This window comes from Callithrix jacchus, chromosome 9 (assembly GCF_049354715.1).
Source record: "Callithrix jacchus isolate 240 chromosome 9, calJac240_pri, whole genome shotgun sequence".
In the NCBI taxonomy this organism is placed as follows: Eukaryota; Metazoa; Chordata; class Mammalia; order Primates; family Cebidae; genus Callithrix; species Callithrix jacchus.
In genome coordinates this window covers 46,945,336-46,962,415 of record NC_133510.1, presented here as the reverse complement: position 1 = coordinate 46,962,415, position 17,080 = coordinate 46,945,336, and the positions used below count along the sequence as shown (strand labels likewise).

The 17,080-nt window shown below is 36.0% G+C and overlaps 1 protein-coding gene across 15 annotated transcripts in view; it reads right to left on the bottom strand.

The window, feature by feature from the left end:
• SOX5 (SRY-box transcription factor 5) overlaps positions 1-17,080 on the bottom strand; it is a 1,034,770-nt gene that overhangs the window by 788,905 nt on the left and 228,785 nt on the right. For 2 of the 15 annotated variants that reach the window (XM_078339088.1, XM_078339093.1), the window contains one exon: positions 7,611-7,708. The exons of the other annotated variants lie outside the window; for them this stretch is intronic. The gene's annotated coding sequence lies outside the window, so the exon portion shown is untranslated. The remainder of the gene's footprint in view (positions 1-7,610; positions 7,709-17,080) is intronic. 15 annotated transcript variants of the gene reach the window in all.

Genomic DNA, 17,080 nt, shown 5'->3' with positions numbered 1-17,080 from the left:
CCAAGATGAAGGCAGTTCTTTAAATCAGACAACCTCAGTGTGTCATGGAGAAACTCTGATAATGAAGGAGATGAAGAAAGAGCTGAGATCTTTTATTTTAGGTTCAGGACAATAATTTACAGTTGTCTTCAACAGTAAGCAATGACCACAAAATATCCTCTATGTATTATAAGAAAGCAACTTTTAACACATTTAAGAAACTATTCCATCAGAATGTCTTGCATTGGATGAAAAGATTCAGTTATCTGAAATACTACTTTGAAGACTTGTAATTTGTTGAAGATAACAAATGTCGTATGTTTAAGGCAAACTTGAACTTTGACTAAGTATATTTGCCTAAAACAAAATGGTATAATTACTATCCTAGTAACAAGAAAGTTTTCTATACCCTTGTCAACACTACCAGGATGTATAAACTTGAATAATAACCTTAAGTCTGTTTTTCTTGGTCTAGTGATTTAAGATTTTCATTTTTATTCCTTAACCGCCTGGCCTCTAAGTGTCTTCATTTAGCTAATACCAGCAAAATACGGAGTCATTCTTTCCACTGCTGCTGGGACTTTACCACTTCCAAAACCTCAACTCCCATAGTTTCCTTCTCATACAATCTCCATGTCAAAGAGCTATCTGTGATATTCTCTTTATTACTGCTGATGACAGCTCCACTTTCACTCCACCAAGTCATTCAGGCCATTCCACCTTCCTTTCCCTTCCATCTATCAGCCACCTTTTGGCTTCACTTCGTCATCATTCACCACTTAACTTAATACTCTTTGTTAACACTGTCAATTCTTTACTCCTTTCTCTTTTCATCCAACATAATCTGAAAAATCAAAGAAAGAGATCATGCCAATATTTGCTCTTCCCTTATTCTGAATGTTAGGAATATAAATATTTCAGGCCAGGCGATGGTGGCTCATGTCTGTAATCCCAGCCTTTTGGGAGGCCGAGGTGCACAGATCACCTGAGGTCAGGAGTTTGAGACCAGCCTGGTCAACATGGTGAAACCCCATCTCCACTAAAAATACAAAAATAGCTGGGCATGGTGGCACATTCCTGTAATCCTGTTACTCGGGAGGCTGAGGCAGGAGAATCACTTGAACCCAGGAGGCTGAGATTGCAGTGAGCCGAGATCATACCACTGCACTTCAGTCTGGGTGACAGAGTAAAACTCCATCTCAAAAATAATAATAATACTACTAAGACAAAATGAATATTTCACAGCCTTCTCTGGAGCTAGATGTAGCCATGCAGTCACGTTCTAAGGATGTAGGCAGAAGCAGTTTTGTGATTTCTGGGACACCTGGATAGGAGGCAGGCCTTTCTTGTCCCCTTAATTTTTCTTGACATATTAAGTGTAGAGAAATGACTAGAGGACTTGCAGCCACCTCAGCTCATGAGGTAGGCTAAAAAGATGGTACATAGATGAGCCTGTGTCCTTGAAATCACGGTAAGGTATGTTCGTTCAAGACTGTCTATCTCAGGATCTTTTGAACAAAGAGGGATGCTTTTATCTTGTTTAAACCTCATTATTCTGGCTTATCCTATTATTAGTTGAATCTAAGCCTAACTAATTATGCTGACCATCTGCCTTTTTTACCATTATGAATTCCAGTGCCTTGGTTTCCTCTTCTGTAAGATGAAAATAATAACAGTACTCAACTTATGAACTTGTGGTGAAGATCAATGATTTGATAGTCCCTAGTACATAATAAACATTTAAAAATGTTGGTTATCATTAGTATTACCCAGATACAACCCAGTGATGCTGGGGAAAACTGCAAAACCATAAGGACTGGTAATATTGAGCTTCGGTGAGAGTAATGTCTTTTCATTTGCTTTCAATGATCATCTAATCCAATTCCTTCAGTGATTATTCCATAGATTAACACTCTCGTAATCTTTCCTCATTCCCCACTTCCTAGGACCCTCACCAGATGACACCTCCCACTGCAAAACTGGGGCCACAAGGCATATGCTCCTTCTGCACAGAACAACTTGCCTCCACCTCTCTGTGTCTTCTCACTCATGACACCTCTGTCTTCTACCGCTCCTGAGGAAGAGGTGCTCTGCCTGGCTCTGGAGGCCATAGTCTTCCATTCCTTTCATGTGTATCTACCTTTTGCTTTCTATGGATTCATCTCATCCTTGTCAATAAACAAGTTCAAATTTCTACCAGTACTATTCATGGTCATTCACGCATCCCCCTCAAACTGACATATTCTCTCTGTGTTCATCCCTGTTCATCCATACGTCTGACAACCCACTACACTGTCAACCCTCATCAGTGAAGTCATGAAATATTTCTTTGTTTCCAAGTCCACTTCTTATGTTACTTGATCATCACAAGTCATCTATTTTTCCAAGCCAGAAAGCTGGGAGTCATCTTGGATTCTACATCTCCTTTATGTCCCATAATCAATTAATCACCAATATTGATTTCACCTCCTAACTATCCTAAAAGTCATTCTTCTTTCCCTATTCTCACTGCTATTTTCTTTGTCCAAGCCCTATATTATCTGAATTGGTGAAGCAATCTCCAAAGTGGTTTTTCAGTCATTTTATCCCCTTGAAATCCATCCTACACATGGTTGAGTGCTCTTTCTAAACTATAACTTGAATTCTATAACTATTTTGCAAAACAAAATAGAGCTCTGTTGTACAGCGTGCAAGACCTTTCATTATGGAGAATCTAGTTAGAGTCCCTATTTCATCTCCTAAGGCCATCACCTTGCACTATCAAATTAATGATGTGACCTGCAATTTCATCCTTCTTGGAACCAAGGTTGATCACTCAAATGTCACCCCTTCTGATGGCTTCTTTGATCAGCACCATTCTGGACAAACTTAACAATTCCTTCCTTTGTGTAGTAACTTGCAACTTTACACATGCTTACGTTATCTCTCATGTCATGGTTGACTGTGGATGTTTGCTTATGTTTCTACTAGACTGCTAAAATAGACAGGTACAGCTTTCCTTCACTTTGCATTCTCACTGTCTACCACAGTGATAAAACTCCAGATGGGCACATAAACATACAGAAAAGATTTGGAGAAAGTTACCCAAGTAGCAAAAAAGTACCAAAGGGAGAAAAATATGACTTTAAGAGCCAAGGAATCCCCACCCTGGCCCTCACATTTTGTTTTGGTTTTCACGCAATCAAGTTAGAAATTGTTTTATAAAATGTTCCTTCCTACTTATCCCAAATAAGTAGCTTTAATATGAGTTTTATCTTTTTACCAGTTTTTCCTTTATAGGTCTTACTTTCAGCTCAATACTGAACCCTTGATAACTTCATCTCACTATACATTCTTTTAACGATGTCACTCTAAGTAGGTTGTCCTTCACCAAATTTCTTCAATTCCTATTTCTATTCTTTAGAGCAAAGTCTTATCTAGCATCTTTGTTATGAGTTTTAATTTTACATTCCTGGAACGTATCAGCACATTTAATTTTCCTTTAACACAAATCAGAGCATGTTTTGAAGATGCTTAAATAATACCCACTACACAACGGCACAGAAGAATTAAGATGTCGTGAAACTGTTTTCTGTGAGCAACCAAATACAAGATATTCTTCAGATTCCAACTTCCCTACATGGAGTACCATCTGTAGGTTGTAAGCTTAGCCCTTTCTTCTGTCAGTGTTGTACTAAGTCATCCACATGTCCTTTCCCTGCCCGCTTGTTAGCAAACCTGGTTGTGTGAGAATGTTAGGGTTAACGCTGTGGTCTGGATTGTCACACAGATTTATTCTTGTAAAGCTGGCTGATTCATCTATTGATGAAAAACGTCTAAGAACTCAGTTCTGATATTCATATATGTAGCCAATGTTTGTGAATTCATTTCATTAATAAAATTCTATGCACTTAAATTATTGTTACCACAATTTACATTTGAGTAGACAAATCTCAAGTAGGTAATCACACTGGCAGAATTCTTACTAATTATATTTGCATCAAATTTGAAGACAAAACATTGAATAATTGCAATTAAAGAGACACATAAAATTGATGTTGGTGTCTTCTCAAACATTTAACATTCTAATTTCACATGTAAGTGTTTAAATGCTTACTACATGAAAGTCGAAGAATATAAACGGTAAATTTGGAAAATAAGCCTCTAGATATTTTTTAAAAGTTCAAGTCCATAAATATCGCATACTCATTTCATATTCATACTAGAGACTATCTTAGTTTTATAGTGTTGACTCAATGTATCTGAACAAACAATTGCTTTGCCCATCCAGCAAAAATACGAGAAGAATTGAGGTATACAATTATATTTAGTGTTAATATTTTAAAGTCACATTTTTAGGATTACAATAAATAGAATATTCATCCAGTACCTATAGTAGGTTGGGTAAACAATCAGTCATTTAATTTAACCTAGTATTAAAACACAAATTAAGGGGGGAGTTATATTATGTGAATGAACATCAAAAGGTTCAGAAGTTGGTCCTAATATACTCATGTTCTCATCCAAACTGAAACTCTCAATTATTATGTTAGAAATGGCTTAAAACTGTCTTTTTTGAAACACTACAGGACCTTTATTTTCTCCTTCCCACCAGACTATAAATGCTGGAAGAACAACCTGTCTTATGGCATTTGGGCACACAATTTTTCTTCCCTGCAATAAATTGGAAGTACAGAGTTTATGTCTGTTTGATTCCCATCTGTCAACTAAACAGCAGTGAGATCAAAATTCATCATTCAATTTCTAAGGCTGTTTATTAGTTATATGCTTAATTATGGCATTTTAGGAATCTCATTCATGATATGAAAAAAAAAAACAAGATAGTAACTTATGCCACACTGATGGTAAATCTAAGATAAGATGTACACACTTTGGTTTCTCACTGCTGGCATGCACTATCATTATTAGGAGACTGTAGTTAAGTACTTGCTTAAGGCACTATCTCTGATGATAAGCTAAAAAGATCTCCTCTTCCTAGATGGAGACAGGCATTGAGAAAGCATAAGAACTAAAGAAGATAACAAAGTCAGTGCTAGCCACTATTGCCGACGAGCAATTGTTATAACAGGAGATGATGGAAATAATGGCATCTTTGAAAATGCGTGTGTGTGCACATGTAAGTGTGCCCTCTTATCCATTCTAGTATAGATTGCTCTTAAAGGCTGACCTAAATTTTCTTTCCTCATGTAAAAAGTCGGAAGCCATTATGTTGGTATCTCAGTGAGCTGACGTTTCTCACAAACATTATACTGAATTGTCGCACATTTTCTCTGTGTTATACCTTTGATAACAAGTTAAAAGTGGAAGAAAAAAATATGTGCAAACAAGAAACCCCTGTTAATGAAATTCTGCATTACACAGTCAACCTTCTGCTTGAGGAAGAAAGCAAACAAATAATCACAAAAGGATGAGGTGAGAGTGTGGACCAGATAAAGTGTCAAATAATGTTGTTGTTGTTCTTAAAATAATCTCCAAACATCATTTTTGTCCTACTTTCTAGTCATTATAACCCCAAAGGTTCAAACAAATTCAAAATCAAGCCCTTTGCCTGACTGAAACATAAGCTATTTTATTAAGGTTTTTTTGTTTGTTTTAATTCATTCAATTTTATGAGATAACCCTTATGTAACTGTGGTCCCTGGTCCAGCAGCATCAGTATTATCTGGAAAATTGGTAGAGATGCATAACCACAGATCTCACACCAAACCTGCAGATTTAGAACCTATGGAGGTCATTAATCTGCTCTAGTTAAGCCTACCAACTGACTCTGATGTATCATTGTGGTAAGGAAATGTAATAAATTATTCAAGTAAATTATTTCATTCATTCTCAAAACAGTATGGTAGGTTGGTAGAGCGAAATAAACAGGTAAGGGTATGCAGCTGAAGATTACATATCCATATACATCTATAACATTATAAATATGTAATTTAGTTATATAATTAAATTAATAATAGGCTAGTATCAGAATGAGATTCAAAATTCTAGACACAAATTATATTGGTTTCGTAGCACATATACTCTAAAACTACTGTAACTTCAAAGATCCATTTTTAAGGTCAAACAAAATAATGCAGTAGCTTTTTTGTAATATATTAATCTCTTTATAATATGTTTTAAATATTAATATGCTGCAGAGAATATTCCAAATAATTAAAAATCACTGCTATCTTTTGAATGGTCATGAGGAAAATAAAAATGCCCTTCTAATTGCTTTCAAGCTCAGAGTATTTTATTACATTTTTAAGTATTAGAAAAATGCAGACAGTTTCCTGAAATATTGAATAGTGGGTTAAAAAGGCCATGAGCCCAGATAAAGCTAGTTCTAGGGACTGGGAAAGTGTAATGCAGGGATTGTACCCACTAAGCTGGTTTTAATTTTTTTGGTGGTGGTAGGGGAGACCAATAAAGTTTATTTGTATTGCAGACAGAGGAAGAGGCCAAAACATTACAAGCAGAGCTAGTGTCACTTCTTTAGCTAAGCTTCCAGTTTTTTTCTAAAAATTCCAAAATGACTAGGGGAGAGGCCGGGTGCGGTGGCTCAAGCCTGTAATCCCAGCACTTTGGGAGGCCAAGGAGGGTGGATCACGAGGTCAAGAGATCGAGACCATCTTGGTCAACATGGTGAAACCCCGTCTCTACTAAAAACACAAAAAATTAGCTGGGCACGGTGGTGCGTGCCTGTAATCCCAGCTACTGAGGAGGCTGAGGCAGGAGAATTGCCTGAACCCAGGAGGCGGAGGTTGCGGTGAGCCGAGATCGCGCCATTGCACTCCAGCCTGGGTAACAAGAGCGAAACTCCGTCTCAAAAAAAAAAAAAAGACTAGGGGAGAGTATTCAATTAATACAGAGAATGTCTCAGTTATTAAATAAACATAAGAAATTACTATGTATAAACAATGGCTGCCATGCATTACAAGGGCAGCTTAGTGAAAACTAGGGAACTGGATCGTCCTTTGCTGTCAGCTGCCATGTTCCTAAGATGTAGAAAGGAAGAAATAATTATGGAATTGGATCTTGCATTTCTTCAAATTTTATTTCAAACATCATTTTGCTTGAAGTTAGTTTTGAAGTAGCAATTAGTAATTCAGCATTTTTCATAACATTAGTTCATTAAAATTTTGTTTGGAAAAATCCCAGTCATTTTCACAGTGTTCTACTTTTCTGGGTGAAAAAAAAATCAAGGTTCAGATTTCTGTATTTCCATAAATTGCCTTTGGTAAAAGAAATGGATAAATATATTAAACTGACTCCAAGAGAAGCTATCTTCTGTCTCTGATCAGACTTCTGTCAAACTACCTGTCTCTTATTCAATCTTGAAATACTTCTTTAGAAGGACTATTTTACATGGGCAACTCTATATGTAGTTGTGACATTCCATTTTTTTTTTTTTAACAAAAGTTTCCGTAATACTTTATTACATAAGTTAACAGTATTGACATTCTACCTATTTTAAAATACTTATTTAAAACTCTGGCCAGGCACAATGGCTCACACCTGTAATCCCAGCACTTTGAGAAGTTGAGGCAGGAAGATCATGAGGTGAAGAGATTGGAACCAACCTGGCTAACATGGTGAAACCGTTTCTCTACTGAAAATACAAAAAATTAGCCAGGCATGGTGGCACGCACCTGTAGTCCCAGCTACTCGGGAGGCTGAGGTAGGAGGATTGCTTGAACCAGGAAGGCGGAGGTTGCAGTGAGCCGAGATCACACCACTGTACTCCAGCCTGGGCAACAGAGTGAGACTTGGTCTCAAAAAAACAAACAAACAAACAAACAAACAAAAAACAAAAAACTCTACATCCTTTCATATTTGTGATAAATATATAAAACAGTAGTTAAAAGCCCAGAAGATAAAGCTAAATTACCTATGCTCATAGTCTTTTCTACATTTAGTAGCTATGTGTCTTCAGGAAACTTCCCAGAACTTCAGTTTCTTTGTATATAAAAAAGAAATAGTAACACTACCTACCTCATAGGTCTATCATGAACTTTCAATGAATTAATATATATAGAAGACTCAACAATGCCTACCTCCTGGGAAATGGTCAATAAAAATTAGTTATTACTTAAGTTTATACCTTCAAAGTTACTGAATCTTTTTAAGCTTCTTATTTCTCTTATAACGCAAATATTTCCTCTCTTTCTTTTTCCTTAAACTACAAACCAGAAGTTAATAAACATCTGAGGCACCAAGAGTGGACCAAATAGTTTAATTTGGACACATGGCTTTCCTGAATAAAAGGCCTAATTCCAGTTCTAGCACAGTCATATAAGTGTGTCACCTTACAAAACTTTCTCAATCTCAGCACTTACCAGGTTTAAAAAATTATTTGTAAGAAGAAGTTGAAAAATAAAACCCTAAAAAATAAAGAGCATTAATGGAACATAATAGAAAGTTATATGCACTAAAATGGTTTCTGTGAGAATGAAAAAGTAGGCTTTCAGTTTGGCTGATACCATCAAAAGTTTAAAAGATATATATCCATAGATAAAAATTATGAGTGCAATCTTTTATAGTTTATTTATGACAGATTTTAGTGCCTAACACATTTTAAAACAAATCAATGTTTATCACATCTCGGATATGATATTTCAGAGACATCTCAGATAGCTGCATAAAGAAAATAGAGAGGGAAGAACCGTTGAGAGAAGCAGCAGGAAGACCAAGATGGCAGGATACACAATGAGCCTTGATTTAGAAAAGGACGGGACAACTGCCAATAAGATCTCAGAGCTTCCCCTCAATGAAGAACCGAGCCACCCATAAGCATATACTAATACATAAAGAACAGTAAAGAATAACTTTATTCTGTGTCTACAGAGGAAGAAGGGGAACATGCATTTTACATGATAGTGGAAAAGACATGCTTTAGATATGATATAAAAAAGGACATTCTCAACTGTGTGGGTTGTTAGAATTGAAATGAATCCCGTAATTAGTAAGGATGAGCATTCCAGGATAAGATGGATAACCATTTCCCAACTGGGGGCAATAAAGCTTCTTGCACAGCCTTGTAATAAGGATTAAATAAGAGAGCACTTTATGTAAGAGTGATAATACTATCCATATTAGAGGGTGTGTGTGTGTGTGTGTGTGTGTGTGTGTGTGTGTGTGTTCAGTACTCGGCTGGGTGCTGTGGCTCATGCTTGTAATCACAGCAATTTGCAAGGCTGAGCAGGTGGATCACCTGAGGTCAGGCGTTTGAGACCAACCTGACCAACATGGTGAAACCCTGCCTCTACTAAAAATATAAAAATTAGCCAGGCATAGTGGCATGGGCTTGAATTCCAGCTACTGGAGAGGCTGAGACAGGAGAATCACTTGAACCTGGGAAGCAGAGATTGCACTGAGCCAAGATGGCACACTGAACTCCAGCCTGGGCAACAGAGCAAGACTTTGTCGCAAAAAAAAAAAAAAAATGTTTATACTTGGCATTTGCTATTTATTACTATTAAGACTTGTTAGAAAAACTTGAAGTCAATTCTGTTTCAACCATTTACTCATTCTGTAATTGAGAAGGACAACCTCTTTATCTCTCAGAGCTCAGGATTCATCATCTCTAAAACAAGGACCTTAAAACTTATGTGGCAAGCTGGTGAGAACAAAATAACTTCTGTACAGCATCTGGCACAGAGTGGGTGGGTATCTAGTAAAACATTTGCTTCCCTTTTCTTTCTCCCAAAAAAAAAACCTAAAGAAAAATCCTCCATAATATTCATGCCATTCCTTATATATCTAAAGCCATACAATAGTTCTCCTTAACCTGAGCATTTGCAAAGATAAAAATATTAAGAGAAACAATCTATGATGCAATTTATGGGAAGAACAAATCCGCTGTGAAATCCTTCCTCACTCCTCATATAGAACTGACTACATCCTATTTGAGGGTTCACTGTGCCCTTAACAAATTGTGATGACTCTTACATATTTTCATTTGATGGCACTTGTGTATATGCTTATCCATCCCTACAAAGCTTCCCTGTCAAAAGAATGAGTGTCTAGCAGGTAGTTGGTCAGTAAATACTTTTTGAATGAGGATATGAAGCGATGCTGTGCTACTCCTTACAATATCCAGCATGTTCCCACTCAGGGTTTTGCACCTGCTGTGGCCTCTACCTTGAATGCACCTCTCAGGTATAGGTATGACTCCTGCCCTCACCTTTTACAGGTGGTATCCCAAATTTCACCTACTTTCTCAGCAAAGCCTTTCCTAGCTACTCTGCTTAAAATTTTTTGTGTGTACAGATTTACCCACCCACCCATTCTGTCACACACACACACACACACACACACACACACACACACGCAACCTGTCTTCCTTATCTTCATTTACCATTTTGTGCCTTTTTTTTTTTGACTTGTATTGGTTTTTTCATCACCTGTCCTCCCCTCTTAGAGTTTAAACTTCAGAAAAGCAGGGGGTTTTCGTTTTTGCTACTACCTAGCATTTGGCAGTGTCTCAGACACAGTAGGTGCTCAATAAATATCTGTTGCATGAATGCATTTCACAATGACACAGCACTTGGGAAGAAAAAAATGAGTACTTTTGATGAATAACAATAGGACATTTATAGAAATTTTTAAATTACATGATGATTAAGCTAATCCCTTAATATTATATAAGTACTCAGAACTCATTTTCTGTTACCGATATACTGCCGCTTTAATTTCTTCCTCAAACAAAGGAGCTTCGTTCCTTCTCATGGGAAACTAACGTAAGATTTATCTTGTATTGAGTTATCCCAGTTTTTCCTTATTAACAAAGATCAAAGATATACTGAAAGTATCCATAAAGATGATGCAGATGCACAGAAGCAGAAATGAGGGGCTAGAGCAATGGAGACTTTTGAATTTTATTTTTTTAATATGGAGTTTCACTCATTGCTCAGGGTAGAGTGCAATGCAATCTCTGCCTCCCAGGTTCAAGCGATTCTCCTGCCTCAGCCTCCCAAGTAGCTGGAATTACAGTCATACACCACCACACCCAACTATTTTGTATTTTTTTTTTTAGTAGAGATGGGGTTTTACCAGCTTGGTTAGGCTGGTCTCGAACTCCTTACCTCAAGTGGATGCACCCGCCTCACAGGTGTGTACCACTGGACCCAGCCGTAATGAAGGCTTTTGAATGTCAGCGTCAGTACTAAAACTCGGATCTTCTAACCAAACCACAGTACGCTTTCAACCACATCTATCTTTCGACAAATGCTTCATAATGAAACCTAACGTCAATTCATTGCCCACATGGTATTGGTGCCATTTAGACTACATTAGCTGTTAGTTGGCCAATCTAAACTATTCAAGAAGGCAAAGATCTATGCCTGCTAGCAAGTCCGAATTCCTAAATATGCCTTCCTCTTAACATCTATATTTGAAACCTTAACAATGTGTCCACCTGGACTTCTTGGAGGGCTCTGGTCTGCAGGGACAATATATGCATTGGTTCATCTATGGAACAATCAGCTTAAGAAGTTGTATTCAGATTTTATTAATGTTTTCAAACCCACTTCCTATTTTCCTACTGAAATCCCTGCCAAGCACACACTTCAGCAGACACTAAAATAATTTGGGTAGTTGACATTCAATCCAAATTTCCTATGGAAATCTGCCAGATTTGACATCTGTGAGAAAGTGGGTAATTTTTATTATCCACAGAGAGCAAAAGCTTGGTTTGATATTTCTCTACCTCCACACATATCCCGGTAGTGGAGCTGCGTCTCAGATATCCACAAAAAGTGAGTAGTGAGGAAAATTCTTTAACCCTTTCACCCTTGCCAGGATATGGCAAAAGCTCAATTCAAATTAATTTTAAAGTAACTATGGAAATGAATAAAACAACTTTTGGAGGTGTGGGAGATGCAAACTACCTATATTATTATCATTACTTTTGCCTAAAAACTATTTATGCTTTATCTGTTGTTTTAATACAACTGTTTGTCTTTAAAGCTCCCTTCATTCAGTCTAAAACATTAAACCAGAATTTCAAGTTAACTTACTAGAGTGTTTTTTCAAACCCTAATAATATTTGGCTCTGTAGTACTACAGAAACATGCTTAAAAATCATATAAAACATTTCTATTGATAATAAATTTTATTTCCAAATAGTTAAGAACTAAGATTCGCATTAACACTTAAGGTTTCTCTTATCTCTTTAAAAGAAAGAGATAAAACTGGATATTGCCATGTGCTTATAGGTCATATACTAAAATCCTACCAAGGTTTATTTTGCAAACAATGTCACCTTAGTTCACTACAACAAAACAGAGATTTCCCATCTTATTATTACAAGTCATAGTTTAGCCTTATATTAGTCTGTTCTCACATTGCTATAAAGATACTACCTGAGACTGGGTAATTTATAAAGAAAGGAGGTTGGATTGACTCACAGTTGTACATGGCTTGAGAGGCCTCAGGAAACTTACAATCATGACAGAGAGGAAGGCATGTCTTACATGGTGGCAGACAAGAGAGAAGAGTGTGCAAGAGCAGGGAAAATTGCCATATAAAACCATCAGATCTGGTGAAAACTCACTAGTACGAGAACAGCATGGGGGAAAAGGTCCCAAAAGTCCCATCACCTCCCACCAGGTCTCTCCCTCAACATCTGGGGATTACAATTCAAGATGAGATTTCAGTGTGGGGGACACAAGTCTAACCATATCAAGCATGTTTCCAATTAAGAAATTAACAATGATTATGGTTCTGTATTGGTTCTACATTGACAAAGGTTTAAGAGTAGGTCATGGGAATAAAAAAGGCATGATAAATTATTCAGTTACAAAAATAAAATGGTTGATGGTATGTTGTTAATTTTTGATATGAGAGAAAATGGTATTTCAAATATATAGTTAGGGCCAGACATGGTGGCTCACACCTGTAATCCCAGCACTTTGGAAGGCTGAGGCAGGTGAATCACCTGAGGTCAGCAATTTGAGACCAGCCTGGCCAATATGGTAAAACCTCATCTCTACTAAATATACAAAAATTAGCCAGGTATGGTAGCACATGCCTGTAATCCTAGCGACTCAGGTGGCTGAGGCATGAGAATCACTTGAACCCAGGAGGTGGATGTTACGGTGAGCTGAGATTGTGCCATTGCACTCCAGTCTGGGTAACAGCATAAGACTGTCTCAAAACAAACAAACAAAAACCAAATATATAGTTAAAAACCTAAAAGTGCCCACTAATAGAATTACAAATAGGATATATGACTCCCAAATAAAAGAATAAAACATAAAATAAGAAAAACAGACCTTGAACAAAAAAGAAGAGAACAAGGGATTAACAATTTAAAAATGTAGACATAAAAACATTTCTGCCAAGGGAGATTAACACATCAATTAAGACAATACATGTAAAGTTAAATTCCCTGTTGAGAGAAAAGAAAAACTTGGGTTGGCTTAAGAAACAAATTCAATCTTATTTTTGTATAACAAGTATACATAAAAGAAATGTTCAAGATGAAAAGAAAAAGAAGGGGAAAAACACGTTTGTACAAAGGTGTGTTCTGGGCTCATGAGCAGGATGAAGGCTGCTTTCTGAGAGAGTGACAGAGGGAGAGGAAAATCTGATTAGGCTGCAGCTGTATTGGCGTACAGTCAGGACCTTCATCTCTTAGGGATCAAATCCTGCCTGGGTGTCCTTGACAACCCTCAATAATAGTGTGGTCATGACATCTTGTCTTAGCTTCACTAAAAAACCTACTACCGATTTCTCTATCTACCAGGCCCCAATCAAACAAAAGCTTCATGAGGGCAAGCATTTTTCTAAGTTCAGTTCAAGCCTCTGTCTTTGGAAACAGCTTGGCACATTTAGACATGAAAAGCATATGTTTTGAATGAATGAATGAGAATATGAGTGAATATGTCTATATAACATGCTAGAGACCTAAACACAATCATTTGATTAGCGTTACCTCCTCTGAAATTTCACTGAAATGTGTAAAAACATATTGAAAATGTTGCAAACCAAACACTGAAGAATAAGGGAGGGAAGCCATAAGTGGACAAGAGATTTCACCAAGTTTCTGGAAGATGGAAAGCAAATAGAGGTACAGTGACTGACGAAGCAGCCACACACTGATACATAAACATAAAAGGCTGCAGCTGAAAGGGGAAGCAGTCTCCCTGGAGCTCTAGCACAGGAGATACCAGGTACCAATAAGGGTGAAAGTAAGTAGTGGGGTACTCATGGAAGTACTGGGTAAGAAACAGTCAACTTCCCAAGTCCCATATTTATTTTCATGTAAAAAAAATTTGCCAAAGAAATTGTCTGAGCTGTTTAAAAAAAAAAGTAGGCCAGCTGGTAAGGAAATTAGCATTCCAGAGTGAAGTCTTCCTCATTTGACTTTAGCGGCCTTCCAAGGTAATGCCTTCAACTCACTTGCTGTTTTTAGCTCAATGTCAAGCCCCATATTTAGAACTAACCTGTGAAAAGGCTTTTCTATTGCCTCATTCTTGAATAGGCTGGGCAGCCATAGAGCAAGCAATTTCTGAGAAAAAAAAAACCTACAACACAAAAGATAAACAACAAAAGCACTTTGGAATTTATTAGCAGAAAGGAAGAGATATTTCAAATATTTGATTTAGAACCCAATTATTCTTACACTAGAGAATATACAACACTCATGAAAAATGAACAATTGGAGAACAAAAAGAATGCTAGAAATTTAAAATGAAATCAGTGAAAAAAAGTGAAATTAATTTGTGTGTAAAGTAAAAGGTGAGAATGTTTTATAGAATATAAAAGAAATGTCTAGAATATTTAAGAGGAAAGATCAATATTGCATATATGATCACAATAGAAATTCTAAGAACCTGTCAGTTCATCTCCAAAAGAAACAAGAAAAAAAAAAAACCAAGAAAACATAAAAGGAAGAATATTGAAGATATACGATAATACTTCTTAGAACACAAGAAGATTAATCTTATGAATGAAAAACGATGCCTATCTACAATGTCAAGGTTAAATTTCAGAAAACTCCAGATAAAGAAAAGATCCATAACACTTATCAAGAGGAGGAAAATAAAAAACACACAACGTGAATTAGCCTAGGATCTAATCTTCAGCAACACTATATGCTACAAGTTAGCAGAACATGGCTTTAAAACTCTGAAGGAAAATTATTTTGCATTCTGAATGTTAAGGCTAGCCGTGCTATAAATCAGCTGTGAGGAAAAAGCACAATACTTTCAGATACGCAAGATCTGAGAAGGTTTAAATGGCCTTTAACTGAGAAAGTTACTTGACATGATCTCCAATACAATTTAGAGAGTAGCTGAAAATAAGCAAGAAAGAAGAAGATACAGAGTTTAGGAAACAAGGGACCTGACATAACAGGGTGAAAATAAAAAGTGGGCTTACTTATGAAGACAGTCAAGGTTTGAATAGGAAGGCAGAAAGTCTCCAGGGAGGAGGAAATGGTTAGACTGATAATTTTAGTGAGAGTTACTAATAGTAAAACTGAGAGGATATTGTAGAGTAGATGAACGTAGTGACCATTTGATATCTACACTAGCAGTATTGCCCACTGACACTGGAACCCAGAGGGCAAAAGTATCACAATTATGTATTGCTTTCAACTTTTAGAGCCCATCTATAGACAAATCATGCAAGACTTAAGTATAGCAACCATGCAGAAAATAAACATTGTAAACTATGATAACATAGAAGTGTTAACAGAACCAAGATAGGAGCAGGAATCTGCTCATACTGCAAAGTAAATATCAAGAAAAATTAGCTATAACTGGTTTACCAAGAAACACTGGTTCAATTTGCTTAAAGTGTTTTTGGAAATAAAAACATTAAAATGCAATCAATATTTTTTAAAAAATTGACTTAAAAAACTAGAAAAAAATTATGAGTTATGATATTATACTTCACAGTCAAATCTTTACCCCAGTAAACTAAGAATGAAGATAACAAAACATCAAAAAACAAAGGAAGCCACCACGTTCATGTTATTATACTAGTTTAATCTGATACTTAAACTGGAGAAACTTACCAGCCAAAAAAAGGATAGAGTAACCTGAAGATTTTGAAGTTTAAGTACATTTATAATATTTTTTAGAATAAATGTTTGGAAGCTCAATATGCAAAATAGATTAAAACAGTAAGTTTTGGTGGAAAGGTTATTATGGAGACCAAGCTCCTGTGTGAATATAGATGGGAAAAGTCTAAACAAAATGCAGATAAATTGAATGGGATCTTAAGAGATTTATCCACTAACCTAAGGAGAGCCTACCACTAGTGTATATATTATTTTTGAAAATTCATATCAGTATGATCATTTCACTAGATGATAAAATGACATTTTTAAAGACTCCAAAATCCACTAAATATTTAACAAGAAAAACTCATAGGAAATTAAAAATTGAAGTATGTAATTCCTTAATGTGATAATGGCTTTCTGCCTTGATGCAGCAGGCTAACAAAACGTGTGAATCTCTAAAAATACAGTATACCACTGATATCAGTTAAAAGACAAAGCTGTCAGGTTTCAATTTTGTTAGTTTACTTTTTGATTGGGATTATTATTGGAATAGCACCAACAATGAAGATTTTTGGATATTTCACAGCACGTCTAAGGTTCACCAAGTTAAAAAGAAAAAAAGGTCGGGGGAGAGAAAGCATTCTTAATAAGATCTTTAAAGAAGCTACAGTGACAGAATTAATTACAGTCCTGGTACAAGAATTGACAATCAGATCAATATAATAAAAAACAATGGAATCAATTTACTATAACCCTGAAACAAATTCTAGCATACATGTAATAGACGAGTTGTTTAATGAATGGAATGGGGAATACAGTTATTTTGGAAATAATCATACTATATACCAAATTCAATTTAAAAATAAATAAAAGAGTTATTGTAAAATGAAAAATAAAATCATTAAATAGAAAATTAGAAAAAGGCATATGTGATTATATTTTCCAAATACAAAAACAACAGAATAAATTAAAGAAATAACATAAATTTTAATGTAAACCTAAAAATTTACATTGCATACATTTAAAATTAAAAGACAGATTAAAGGCTGAGAATATATTTATAATCAATATGAGGAAAACTGTAATATATTAATAGGACTTACATAT